General features: G+C 41.2%; 1 non-coding gene across 1 annotated transcript; it reads left to right on the forward strand.

Moving 5' to 3' along the window:
• Nucleotides 1–3,799: 3,799 nt before the first annotated feature.
• LOC119942988 lies at nucleotides 3,800–3,937 on the forward strand. Its single transcript, XR_005455478.1, has one exon. It is a non-coding gene; the product is annotated as a small nucleolar RNA SNORA7 (small nucleolar RNA).
• Nucleotides 3,938–11,563: the final 7,626 nt, after the last annotated feature.

Genomic DNA, 11,563 nt, shown 5'->3' on the forward strand with positions numbered 1-11,563 from the left:
TTTTATCCTTGCCTTGCTTGCATCCAAAGTGACCGTAATACAAAGCATTTGTATTCCGTTTTCCAGTCTCTCCGGTCCTTTGCTTAAAGTTTTATTTCTCTCTCCCATCTTCCACTGAAATGGCATTTAAAACATGGTCTGGGCTGAAAATTTAATATGCACAATAAAATTTAGTATATAGCTGAACAAAAAGTCTATGCACCAAAAATGATCCAGTCCAGCAGTTTTCTAAATGATGTAGGAGAAAAATAATGGGGCAGAGTAGCAGAAGCCTGACCCTATTCCCATAAGACTGTAAGATTTATCACCTACATAAGCAGAATGCTACAGAAAAGAGATCTATTGACCACAGCAATAACTCACAGGCCAGTAAAGCTAGCTGAGATGCTTGCCTGGTATTTGCCGATAGTACCTTTATTATGTGGTACTCAGAATCATTTTAAACAGTTTTGCTCAACAAGCAACAATTTGTAATATTACACCTAACCTACTCTTTTCAGTCTCACCATTTATTTGCAATATCACTGTTTGGATGGGGGAGAGGCTACAGGGAAGGTTTAAAGGAATTAGGATTGATGATTTGAATGGGAAACTGCATTCTCTTTCTCTTTACTGGGGAAAAAAATTGCTACCTCCTAGCCTGGTAAAAGATGTCAATCTCAGGTGGAGAGAAACCTACCCTTACCTCTCTTAATTGACCATAATATTTAGTGGAGGAAACAACATCCAAACATCAGAGCAATTTCCTCTGATGCCACAGTGTAAATGCAGGGGGAGGGGGAAATCTCAGTTCAGTACTTGTTACACACCTGTGACTTTTTAAACTTTAATTTACTCTGCCCCCACTCCAGCAGAGCTCTGGGTCTCACCCCTGTAGAGATGGAACATTCAGGAAAAGCAGTCCAGCACCAACATTTCTGGCAGGAAGGTTTATCATTCATCTGCGCTGTGCCCATGGCTGCCATCACTCTGGGAAATACCAAAGATGAGAATTATAATTCATTTCGTAATAGCTGCAAAATGGGAGTTCTCTGGGGATGACACAGAGATATCAGCAATTCTGGCAGGAAGAATCCTCAGTGACTAGCTCGTGTTCTCGCTCATGACACTTTGAAGAGGCTGAGCGCTCTGCTGAAGCCAAGAACTGCATCATTACTAAATCTTATCATCTGCAGTACTCTGAGAACTCGCTTTGATCCTGTCCCACTGGGGTTGCTGTTTTAAAGCAGCAATGCCTGCTTACAAGACATTGGAGGTAGGATTTGTGGGTTAAAAGAGCAGTTGAAATTTCACTTCCTGATGATTATGAGATTCTGGTTTCAAAGAAGTTTCAGGGGAGCAAGTTCTAGGAAGAGCTGATTTAATTTTTAACCCAACTCATGTTGATCATGACCAAAAGTTACAGAAGACAGTTCTCTGTTTGCTATCTGACAGACCAGCAAGATGCCTATCTAACCCAAGATCACAAATCTTCTATCATCCTAGAAAAGCCTCAGCAAACACTAACAATAGAGAATGTTCTAGCTTGCCCCTTCAACTTTATCTGTGGCCTCTTTTGAGGAAGGAGGGAAGAAGGAGGACAATGAAAATTCTTTATCCCTAATGTCTTATTTCTACTTGTGTGGTGGTGGTGGTGGTGAGAAAACACAGCAGGGTTAACTTCCCCACTGAAGCAAATCTAAAGTGGCTCATTTTGTGAAGCCACAAATAATTCAAAGGTATGTTGTGTGTCCTGTCCTTATCACCTTTACAGCTTTTCATAAAGTTTCATCTGGAAACACTCTGTACATACATGAAAGGGTTGTGCCCAGTAATGGTTGCTGTGGGTTCCATTTTTGCTTTTACTTCTTTTCAAACCACCTCTGGAAAGTCCTGCATAAGACCAAATAAGCTCAAAGCAGAAGCAGAATCATTGTTTATGAAATTATAATTGCCTCAGGTAGAATCAAGTTATGTAATTAGCACAACAAAGAAATAAAGTCTAGCACGTAATGGTACATCTGTTGCCACATGCAGAAAGTCTGTTGGACTTGCCAAAGTAATTTATCCACATAGAACACACATCCAAACTTGCCAATATCTAGCACTGAGCAGAGAGGAAATTTAAAGAAAAGCACATCATTTATCATTACAGACAGCTCAGCAATATTGTGAGTACAGAATGCCTGATTTTGGAAAAAAATGAAGATTGGAAATGCTTGCTCAGCTCTGAGTCCACTTCTTACGGAGAACTCCCTTTAGGGTCTCTCTGGATGTTGTTCGAATAGAGGATAGGAAAGCAAGCTGAAGCCTCACCACCTGATTCTTGCTCAGAGGAGTTGAACCATTACATGGCTTCCTGGTCTTCTTGGTTCTGAATAGAATGTGATTCTTCCATTTCTCAAATAGACCTCCAAAATGGCAAAAAGATTTTTCATTTGGGCAATGAATGGGTTCTCGTACCTTAGGTTTATAGAGTCCTTTTTTTCCCAAAGCTATTTCACGTTTCTGTGAAACATCTCTGTGAGGTAAGGGGAGACTGGTATTATTACCCTCATTTTCCAGTTGAGAAAACTGAGTCTCAAATTAAATAGCTTGCCTAAGGCCACATGGCAGGCCAATGGGAGAACTGGAACCTGAACCAGACAGCTTGCTGTGGACAGAGAATGTGTCTATTTGTTGTATTGTACTCTCCCAAGCACTTATTACAGTGCTCTGCACTCAGTAAGCATGCAATAAATACAATTGAAGGAACCCACAGCCTCTGACTTCCAGACCTGTTCTTTCCTTTACACTATGGACAACAATGGCCTTCCATGGTGTTCCCGTTTCTTCCCACATCATGCAAGCTGAGGATAAATTTCCCATCCCTTCTTGTTTCTGTAAAATCACAATTTTTATGGTATTTGTTAAGTGGTTACTATGTGCCAGACCCCAAATTAAGCTTTGGGATTGAAGCTAACCAGGTTGGACACAGTCCATGTCCCACATGTGAACCCGTAGGTTCACAGTCATAATTCCTGTTTTACAGGTGAAAGAACTGAGACACAGAGAAGTGAAGATTCTTGCCCAAGGCCACCCAGCAGTCAAGGTGGGAGAGCCAGTATTAGAACCCAGGTACTTCTGACTCCCAGGACCATGCTCTATCCCCTAACCGTGCTGCTTCACAAATAAGCCATAATCCCCTGGGGCACATATTAACCTGATGGGGGCACAAATTGTTGGATGTTTGTGCTACCCAGCTAAAGTTGGATAAGACCCTCCAGACAGCCTTGCAGTTTAACTCTCAGGACCAAATTCCAATGTATATTCAGGTGGCTGGTCCTTTGTGATCAGATGAAATTGGATACAGATCCACAATCTTCTCCCTGGGAATGCTCAACTTTCCAATTCCTTCCCAATTTTTCCAGCTGGAAATGTGAAATCTGGTCATCTGAACATTGAATCAATGTTTTGTTTCTTTCAATATAATTTGTTAAGCATTTACTATGTGCCAGGCACTCTACTAAGCACTGGGATAGATATAAGCTAATCAGGTTGGATATAGTCCCTGTTCCACACTGGGGGTACACAGGTTTAATCTCCATTTTACATATTATGTAAGTGAGGTACAGAGACATTAAGTGACTTGCCTGAGATCACACAGCAGAAAAGTGGCAGAGTCAGGATTAGAACTCAGGTCCTTTTGACTCCCAGGCCCATGCTTTGTCCATCAGGCCATGCTGCTTCTCTATTTATTGAACACTTTCTGCATGCAGAGCATTATGCGGGTGGGAGAGTACAATGAAACCAATTTCCTAATTACTAATGGAACTCTTTTCCCCTCTCAGGATCCCGCCTGGAGAGTTTCCAGTACTCTACCAGTCTTGGCTATGGGAAGGAGAGTCAAGCAGAGGCCTACCGATTCCATTCTTAGCTTGGGCAGTGGCTAGCAAGTGGAAGACAATCTGCTACAAGTCAAAACTCATCTGTGCTGGGCAGCAGCAACATGGGAGAGAGTCAAGGGCAGAGACTCAAGTTTACTGCATGGAAGAGACAATGGTGAATCACTTCCATATTTTTACCAAGCAAACTCGGTGGATACACTACCAGAAAAATTGGGATGGAGGTGGGGCATTCTGGGAGAGTTGTGTCCATGGAGTTGCCGTGGGTCGGAGACGACTCGACAACGTAAGACAAGACAAGGAAACCTTTTGCATTCCAAATCCAGGCTAAGATCCAATTTCAAGTTTGAACCTCTGCAAGTAGTTGAGAATCCACGTGCTGATTCCTCCCTGTACTGAACTCAATGACGGAGACTTTTTTTGTAATTTGTTGGGTCCCTATTGGAAGTAACTTCCACTGCATTTTCCTCATGCTGACTTCCAAATGTGCTCATTTGATAAAGGTTCTATGTGGTCTAGGATATACCCAAGTGAAATGAGTCTGTCAGATACCTGTGTTGCAGCTTTTATTTCTGGTCTCAACAAGTTCTCTCTGGACAGTCATCCAACAGAAAATGTACCGCATTATATATGTAATTAATGAAACATTACCATTTATAGGAAATTAGTAAACCTGCAAGGGATCAACATAACCACTTTTTTAAAGACTTAGCCCTCTAAAATAAATTTTAGATCTGGCTTTCAGAAATGAATCTTCTGACATCACAAATCCTGACATTTGGATAGCTAGACTCGAGAAAGGCAAAACTGGAGTTGTCTATGTCTTTGTAGAAATGATGGCATACCCTAAGTACATTACTGCAGGTTTACTAAGCATCTGTGATAAATGAAGAGACATTTAAATTTCTGTAAACTTTCCTCTGTGTCTACATGGCATGGGAAGATATAGTACTGAGCTAGTCAGGCTGCCCAGAATAGTTAGACACATACATTTCCTTATCCTGACTTTAGGTGTGGTTTTCACATATCTCTGGATTGGTTTGTTCACTATTAATGTGAATTACATGGATTCCAGAATATATGAAATCATTGTAGATGCACAAAAATGTGAGATATTTATCTAAATATTTGAATTTCATTTCTTCCGAACCATTCATTGTGCAAACCTTTGGAGTGGCCAAAATACAGGAAATGATAGTAACAGTAGAGGCCACTTGTTTTAACTGCCATGGTTCTTTAGCCAAAGAACTACTGGAGCAGAGAATTTCTGAAGATTATTTTCAGCTCTCTTGGAATGTAGGCTTCCAGTGCCATGGAAAAAAAAGATCATTTTTACTTGACTTTTTTTTCATGGTATTTGTCAAGCGCTTCTTTTGTGTCAAACATTGTTCTAAGCACCGGGGTAGACACAAGCTGATCATGTTGGACACAGTCCATGTCCCACATGGGGCTCACAGTCTTAATCTCCATTTTACAGATTGGGTAACTGAGGCACAGAGAAGTGACTTGCCCAAGGTCACACATCAGGCTAGTGGTGGAGACAGGGTTAGAATCCAGGTCCTGTTGAACAGATCAGTTCTTACAGAAAGTCCTATTTAAAACCACTAAAATTCCATTGTTTTCATGTACTAAGAATGGATACCCACCATAAAGTTGAACAGCAGCAATTATCTTAACCAGTTTTGGCTGATTTTTAGGAGACCAGATGTCCATAAGAAAATGGGCTATTTAATGTATCTGAACAGTTTGCAAAATGGGAATGACTCCGTTTCTGCAAACATCTATTGGGCAAATGCCAGGCACATGGAAACGTACGTGGGTATCAAGTGTGCATAAAGAAATTTTTCTATTTAATCCATTGCAAATCATCCATTCCAATCCATGATGCAATCCTAGATCATTCCAATTCTCTTCTCAGAATAACTTCCATTACTCTGGAAATCTTCAAAGGGCACTGACAATGATCACAGTTGTGGTCCTGTTCTTGTAGGGTTCCACATGGTTCTAAGTAGCATTATATCCTCTCAACTCCTGTTACTTCTCCCCCACTCCAGGCATCCAAAGAGCAAAACTGATACTCACCCAATTCTCCCTGATTTGCAAGATCACCTCTACATATAAAGGGAAGCTTTTTTAGTTGGTTAGACACTGGGAAGAGGACACACTGACCTTGCAATTAGATTCAAATGTCTTCAGGCCTGTGAACTTGCCTACCATCCTGCAAACTATTCCATAGTCTTCTTCTCTGTGAACAATATCCTTATCAACATCAACAATGTCTATTAAGTGATGTGATCCTTTACCTGAACTCTGGAGAGTTAGGGCATTTCAATATGCTCTAAATCTAAAGGAGAAAAGTGAGCTAAGGAAATTGAACATAAATTTCAAGTTTTTAGAGAAGGGTAAGACAACAAGCTTGTTGCCAATTGCGCAACTGAATTGCAATAACACAGACTCTGCTCTGGACATTCAATTTTGACCTCTTCAGAAGATCTAAGTGTGAACTCCCAGTAGCAAATGTAAATAAGAAAGGAGAGTGAGGGCAATTTTTTTTTATGGTTACTCTTTTCAAGCTCTTCTCTTAGCCCAAATGCTGTTTTCAGAGGAGAATGCTGCTTTTTTTTTTGAGAACCATAGTAAAGTCAGAATTTTACTGTCCATGTCTTCATGAATTTGTTGCTCTGGAATGGATGGGGGAGAAAACCATAGGTTCTTTATCGACACTTCATGGAGGTTCAGCAAAGTGGCTGATTAGCCAGATGATTTTAAACTTTCAGAGGCATGAGAGGGTTCCAGTAATGAGAGTTTTAGGGAATTTCTTAAATCTAAAGTGAAGGATGCCAAGAGTGGAACATGACCTTGGGGCTTTCCTGTACATGTTAACTAATATTACAAAGAGCTTTCAGAAAACCCTGTGATGTCTGCTTCTGCCAGAGGAAAGAGGGGAGAGTAGGTGAGGCGCTAGGGAGTTAGAAACTGAGAGTTAATGATTATTGCTATAAATAGCTATGTACTATATGTTGGGGCAGAATAGTATATGTTAGGCTAAAGGGAGCTAAATAGATCCTAAAAAGTGGAAACAGGTAAAGATCTGAATTTTGAGGCCATGGTGAAGCAGCATGGTTGTGAAGTAGCATGGCTTAGTAGATGAAGCACAGGCCTGGGAGTGAGAAGTACATGGCTTCTAATCCTGGCTTTGCCATTTGTTGCTGTGTGACTTTAGCAAGCCACTTAATTTTTGTGTGCCTCAGTGACCTCATCTGTAAAATGGGGATTAAGATTATGAGCCCCATGCAGGACAGAGACTGTGTCCTACCTGATTAGTTTATGTCTACCCCAGTGCTTAGAACACTGTTTGACACAGAGTAAGCACTTAACAAATACCATCGGTATTATTATTATTAGGTTAAAGGGATTGAGCCGTGCAACTTTGTACATTTTGCCCCAAGCCTTGGAGCAAGGATTTAAGTGTCAGCCACCTGTTTGCTTTATGGTTACTGGCACACTGATTTAAGTAATGATAATAATAATAATAGTGCTGATATTTGTTAAGCACTTACTATGTGCTAGGCACTATACTAAGAGCTAGGGTGGATACAAGCGTATCGAGTTGGGCACAGTCCCTGTCCCATATGGAACTCACAATTTTAATCCTCATTTTACAGATGAGGTAACAGACACAGAAATGTTAAATGACTTGCCCAAGGTCACATAGCAGACAAGTAGTGGAGTAATAATAATAATGATGGTATTTGTTAAGCGCTTACTATGTGTAAAGCACTGTTCTAAGTGCTGGGGGATATAAGAGGATCAGGTTGTCCCACGTCGGGCTCTTAATCTTAATCCCCATTTTATAGATGAGGTAATACAGGCACAGAGAAGTTAAGTGACTTGCCCAAAGTCACACAGCCCATAAATGGTGGAGGCGGAATTAGAACCCATGACCTCTGACTCCCAAGCCCGTGCTCTATCCACTAGTCCAAGAAACAAGGTAAATGAGTAAAGCATCTCTGTGAAAACAGTTATCTCTCTTCTGCGAGATAGATAGGCTTCATTATCCAACACAAAGTCCCACAGAGATGAGTCATGGTTCTCCAGCAGATATACAGCCTGCTAATATATGACTCTCACAATCAACCAATCAATGGTTTAACTGAGCCCTCACTGTGTTCAGTGTAACATACTAAGCACTTGGGAAAGTACAATATAATGGAGTTGATTAGGAGTCGCTACGAATCGGAAACGACTTGACGACACTTAATAATAAAGGCACAATAGCAACAAATGATAGATTTCAAGGAACCCGTTTTTACTCAATTTCTTCCAATCAAATATTGGTTTATGATATGCCCCTCCCAACTCCTCCTCTGAATTGGTTCCCCCAGGAGGCAGCATCTAATTGGTGGGCAGATCACCTGTTGAGTGTTTACTATGCTCTGATTTTTGGAAAATTCTACCTGTTTGACGCTTTGACAGTGCCCGTCTCCGTCCCCATTCCCATTGGGGTGGGGAGAGGGACAGGAGTGGGAACGGTAACCCCAGGGGGGCCCTGTGGTTGAACTTCTTCAGTGAGAGAAGCAAATCCTCAAGACTAAGTTCCTTGTGGGCAGGAAACATGTCTAACCACTGTGTTATATTGTACTCTCCCCAAGCACTTAGTACAGTGCACACAGTACACAATAAGAGCTCAATAAATACCACTGATTGACCGATCCACTGGGAAGTATGGAGCACACAACTCTGAACCCCTAACTACCTGCCCCTGACCAATCAAGGTTCAGTTTTGGGTTCCCTTAATCTCCTTTGCAGAATTCATTTGCTTCTATGGCTTCAGCCTCGTAGATGATTAACAAATCTATCTCTCCAGCCCTGATCTCTCCCTCCTTCTGCAGTTTCATATTTTCTCCTGCCTTCTGAACACCTCTACAAGGATGTCCACCAACTCCTCAACTTAATATGGTCAAATAAGAATTCCACATCCTCACACCTAAGCCCTGTTCTCCCCATGTCGTTCCCATCACTGTAGACAGCACCATCTAATCTCCCTCTCTCACAAACTTGTAACCTTGGAGTTATCCTTGACTCTTCTCATTCAAATAAATGTCACCAAATCCTGTCATTTCTACCTTCACAATATCACTAAAATATACCTTTTCCTATCTATCTAAACTGTTAACTATGCTGATCCAAGTACTTATATTCTGCCTTGACAACTTCATCAGCCACCTCACTGACCTGCCTACCTCCTGTCTCTCCCCACTCCAGTCCTTACTTCTCTTTGTTGCCCTGATCGTGTTTCTTAAAAAAAAAGTTTAGTTTATGTTTTCCCACTCCCCCCAAACCTCCAGTGGTTGCTCATCCACCTTAGTATCAAACAGAAACTCCTTACCATCAGCTTTAAAGCACTCAATCAGCTTGTCCCCTCCTATCTTACCTAGCTGATTTTCTACTGCAACCCAGCCTGCATACTTTGGTTCTCCAGAGTCAACCTACTTAATGTACCTCGATCTATCTATCCCCTCACCCACATCCTCCTTCTGTCATTGTCATTCCGTGTCCTCCCTCTTCACATACAAAAGTCTTCCACTCGCTCCACGTTTTAAGCCTTATTAAAATTGCATCACCTCCAAGAAGTCTTCATTTCCCTTCTCCCTTTTGCATCACCTATGCACATGGATCTGTACTCTTTCAGCACTTGATATCCCACCCTCAGTCCCAGAGCACTTATGTACATATTCATAATTTATTTGTTTTAATATTGTCTCCTCGTCTAGACTGTAAGCTCCTGGTAAGGAGCGTGTCTACTAAATCTGTTGTAGTGTGCTCTCCCAAGTGCTCAGTACAATGCTCTGCACACAAGAAATAATAAATATCATTGATTAATTGACTGACTGGCAACTACTGAGATGTCTCATTATTCTCCATGCTGGGAAGAGCCTAACCAGAATCCTTTTAGCATGGCTTCTGAAGAAAACTGTTGCCTGCGTGATTCAAAATAACTAATATAGCTTCAGACCATATTGTGGCAAGCAAAACTGATCTATCTCTGTATCTGGGTGAATACAATAGCAACAATTCTATTAACCAATTTCATTTCCTTTTCTTCTACCTAATAATAATGTATTAGGCTGTTAATTATTTAATATTTTTGCTTAGTTATTTGCAGTGAGACGTTATTTCCCAAAAGAGAAATCATGATGTCTTTCACACAGCAGTTTGTGTTTGTCTAAGTGTTCACTGATCCTTAACTTAATTATAGGCCTCACTGATTTGCCAGGTATGGAATTGAGAATCACTTATATTTTCAACAAACTTTCCCCAGTCCCCACACTTAACCTTTCCCCCAATACAGAATTCTTAATATCCTCAAACTCTTCATTTTTTAGTGACTATTGTGTGAATCAACTCACCCAACAGCCTAGTTAATGATAATGATAATAATATTATTTGTTAAGTGCTTACTATGTGCAAAGCACTGTTTTAAGTGCTGGGGGGAATACAAGGTGATAGGGTTGTCCCATGTGGTGCTCACAACCTTAATCCCCATTTTACAGATGAGGGAACTGAGGCACAGAGAAGTTAAGTGACTTGCCCAAAGTCACACAGCTGACAAGCGGTGAAGTCAGGATTAGAACCCACGACCTCTGACTCCCAAGCCAGTGCTCTTTCCACTGAGCCACGCTGCTTCTCTAGTTGTTAGTATGCTCAATTTCAATATCTCAAAGTGATTAGCACCCAACTTCCAATTTACCCTTAAATTCTCAATTTCTCCTTATTGAGAAATAAATGGATCACACGTCTAACCGCTAGCCTCCTCACTGTACCTCGTTCTCGCCTGTCCTGCCATCGACCCCAGGCCCATGTCCTCCCCCTGGCCTGGAATGCCCTCCCTCCACACATCCGCCAAGCTGGCTCTCTTCCTCCCTTCAAAGCCCTACTGAGAGCTCACCTCCTCCAAGAGGCCTTCCCAGACTGAGCCCCCTTTTTCCTCTCCTCCTCCCCATCCCCCCAGCCCTACCTCCTTCCCCTCCCCACATCACGTGTATATATGTTTGTACAGATTTATTACTCTATTTAATTTAGTTGTACATTTTTACTGTTCTGTTTATTTTGTTAATGAAGTGCATCTAGCTTTATTTCTATTTGTTCTGACAGCTTGACACCTGTCCACATGTTTTGTTTTGTTGTCTGTCTCCCCCTTCTAGACTGTGAGGCTGTTGTTGGGTAGGGACCGTCTCTATATGTTGTCAACTTGTACTTCCCAAGCGCTTAGTACAGTGCTCTGCACACAGTAAGCGCTCAATAAATACTATTGATTGAATGAATCAATGAATGTCTTTCCCCAAGATTTGATTTTCTTCATTGGCAATTCTGCAATTGTCTCCAATATAAGTTCGTAAGATGCTTCACATCCCCTAGGTAGCTACACTTGACACCCACCAAACATCAAAGTTTTCCTTGAGTTTGTAATATTGTAGTTTTCAAAGTTTTTGATATTTTAACAAGTAACTGAAAACTTCCTCTTCTTTAGTTCTGGGGACAAAAGGCAATGCTAACTAGGAGTTTCCTTTCCATTATTTTGTTCAATCCATCTGACCACCAATATTTCACCCACTTTTTTTTTTACTACTTTGTTCCTTAGGTAGGTAGAGGAATAAGATGCTAAAAAAATCCCCTATAACTCATATTAGAGAGTAGGT

This window comes from Tachyglossus aculeatus, chromosome 21 (assembly GCF_015852505.1).
Source record: "Tachyglossus aculeatus isolate mTacAcu1 chromosome 21, mTacAcu1.pri, whole genome shotgun sequence".
Lineage (NCBI taxonomy): Eukaryota > Metazoa > Chordata > Mammalia > Monotremata > Tachyglossidae > Tachyglossus > Tachyglossus aculeatus.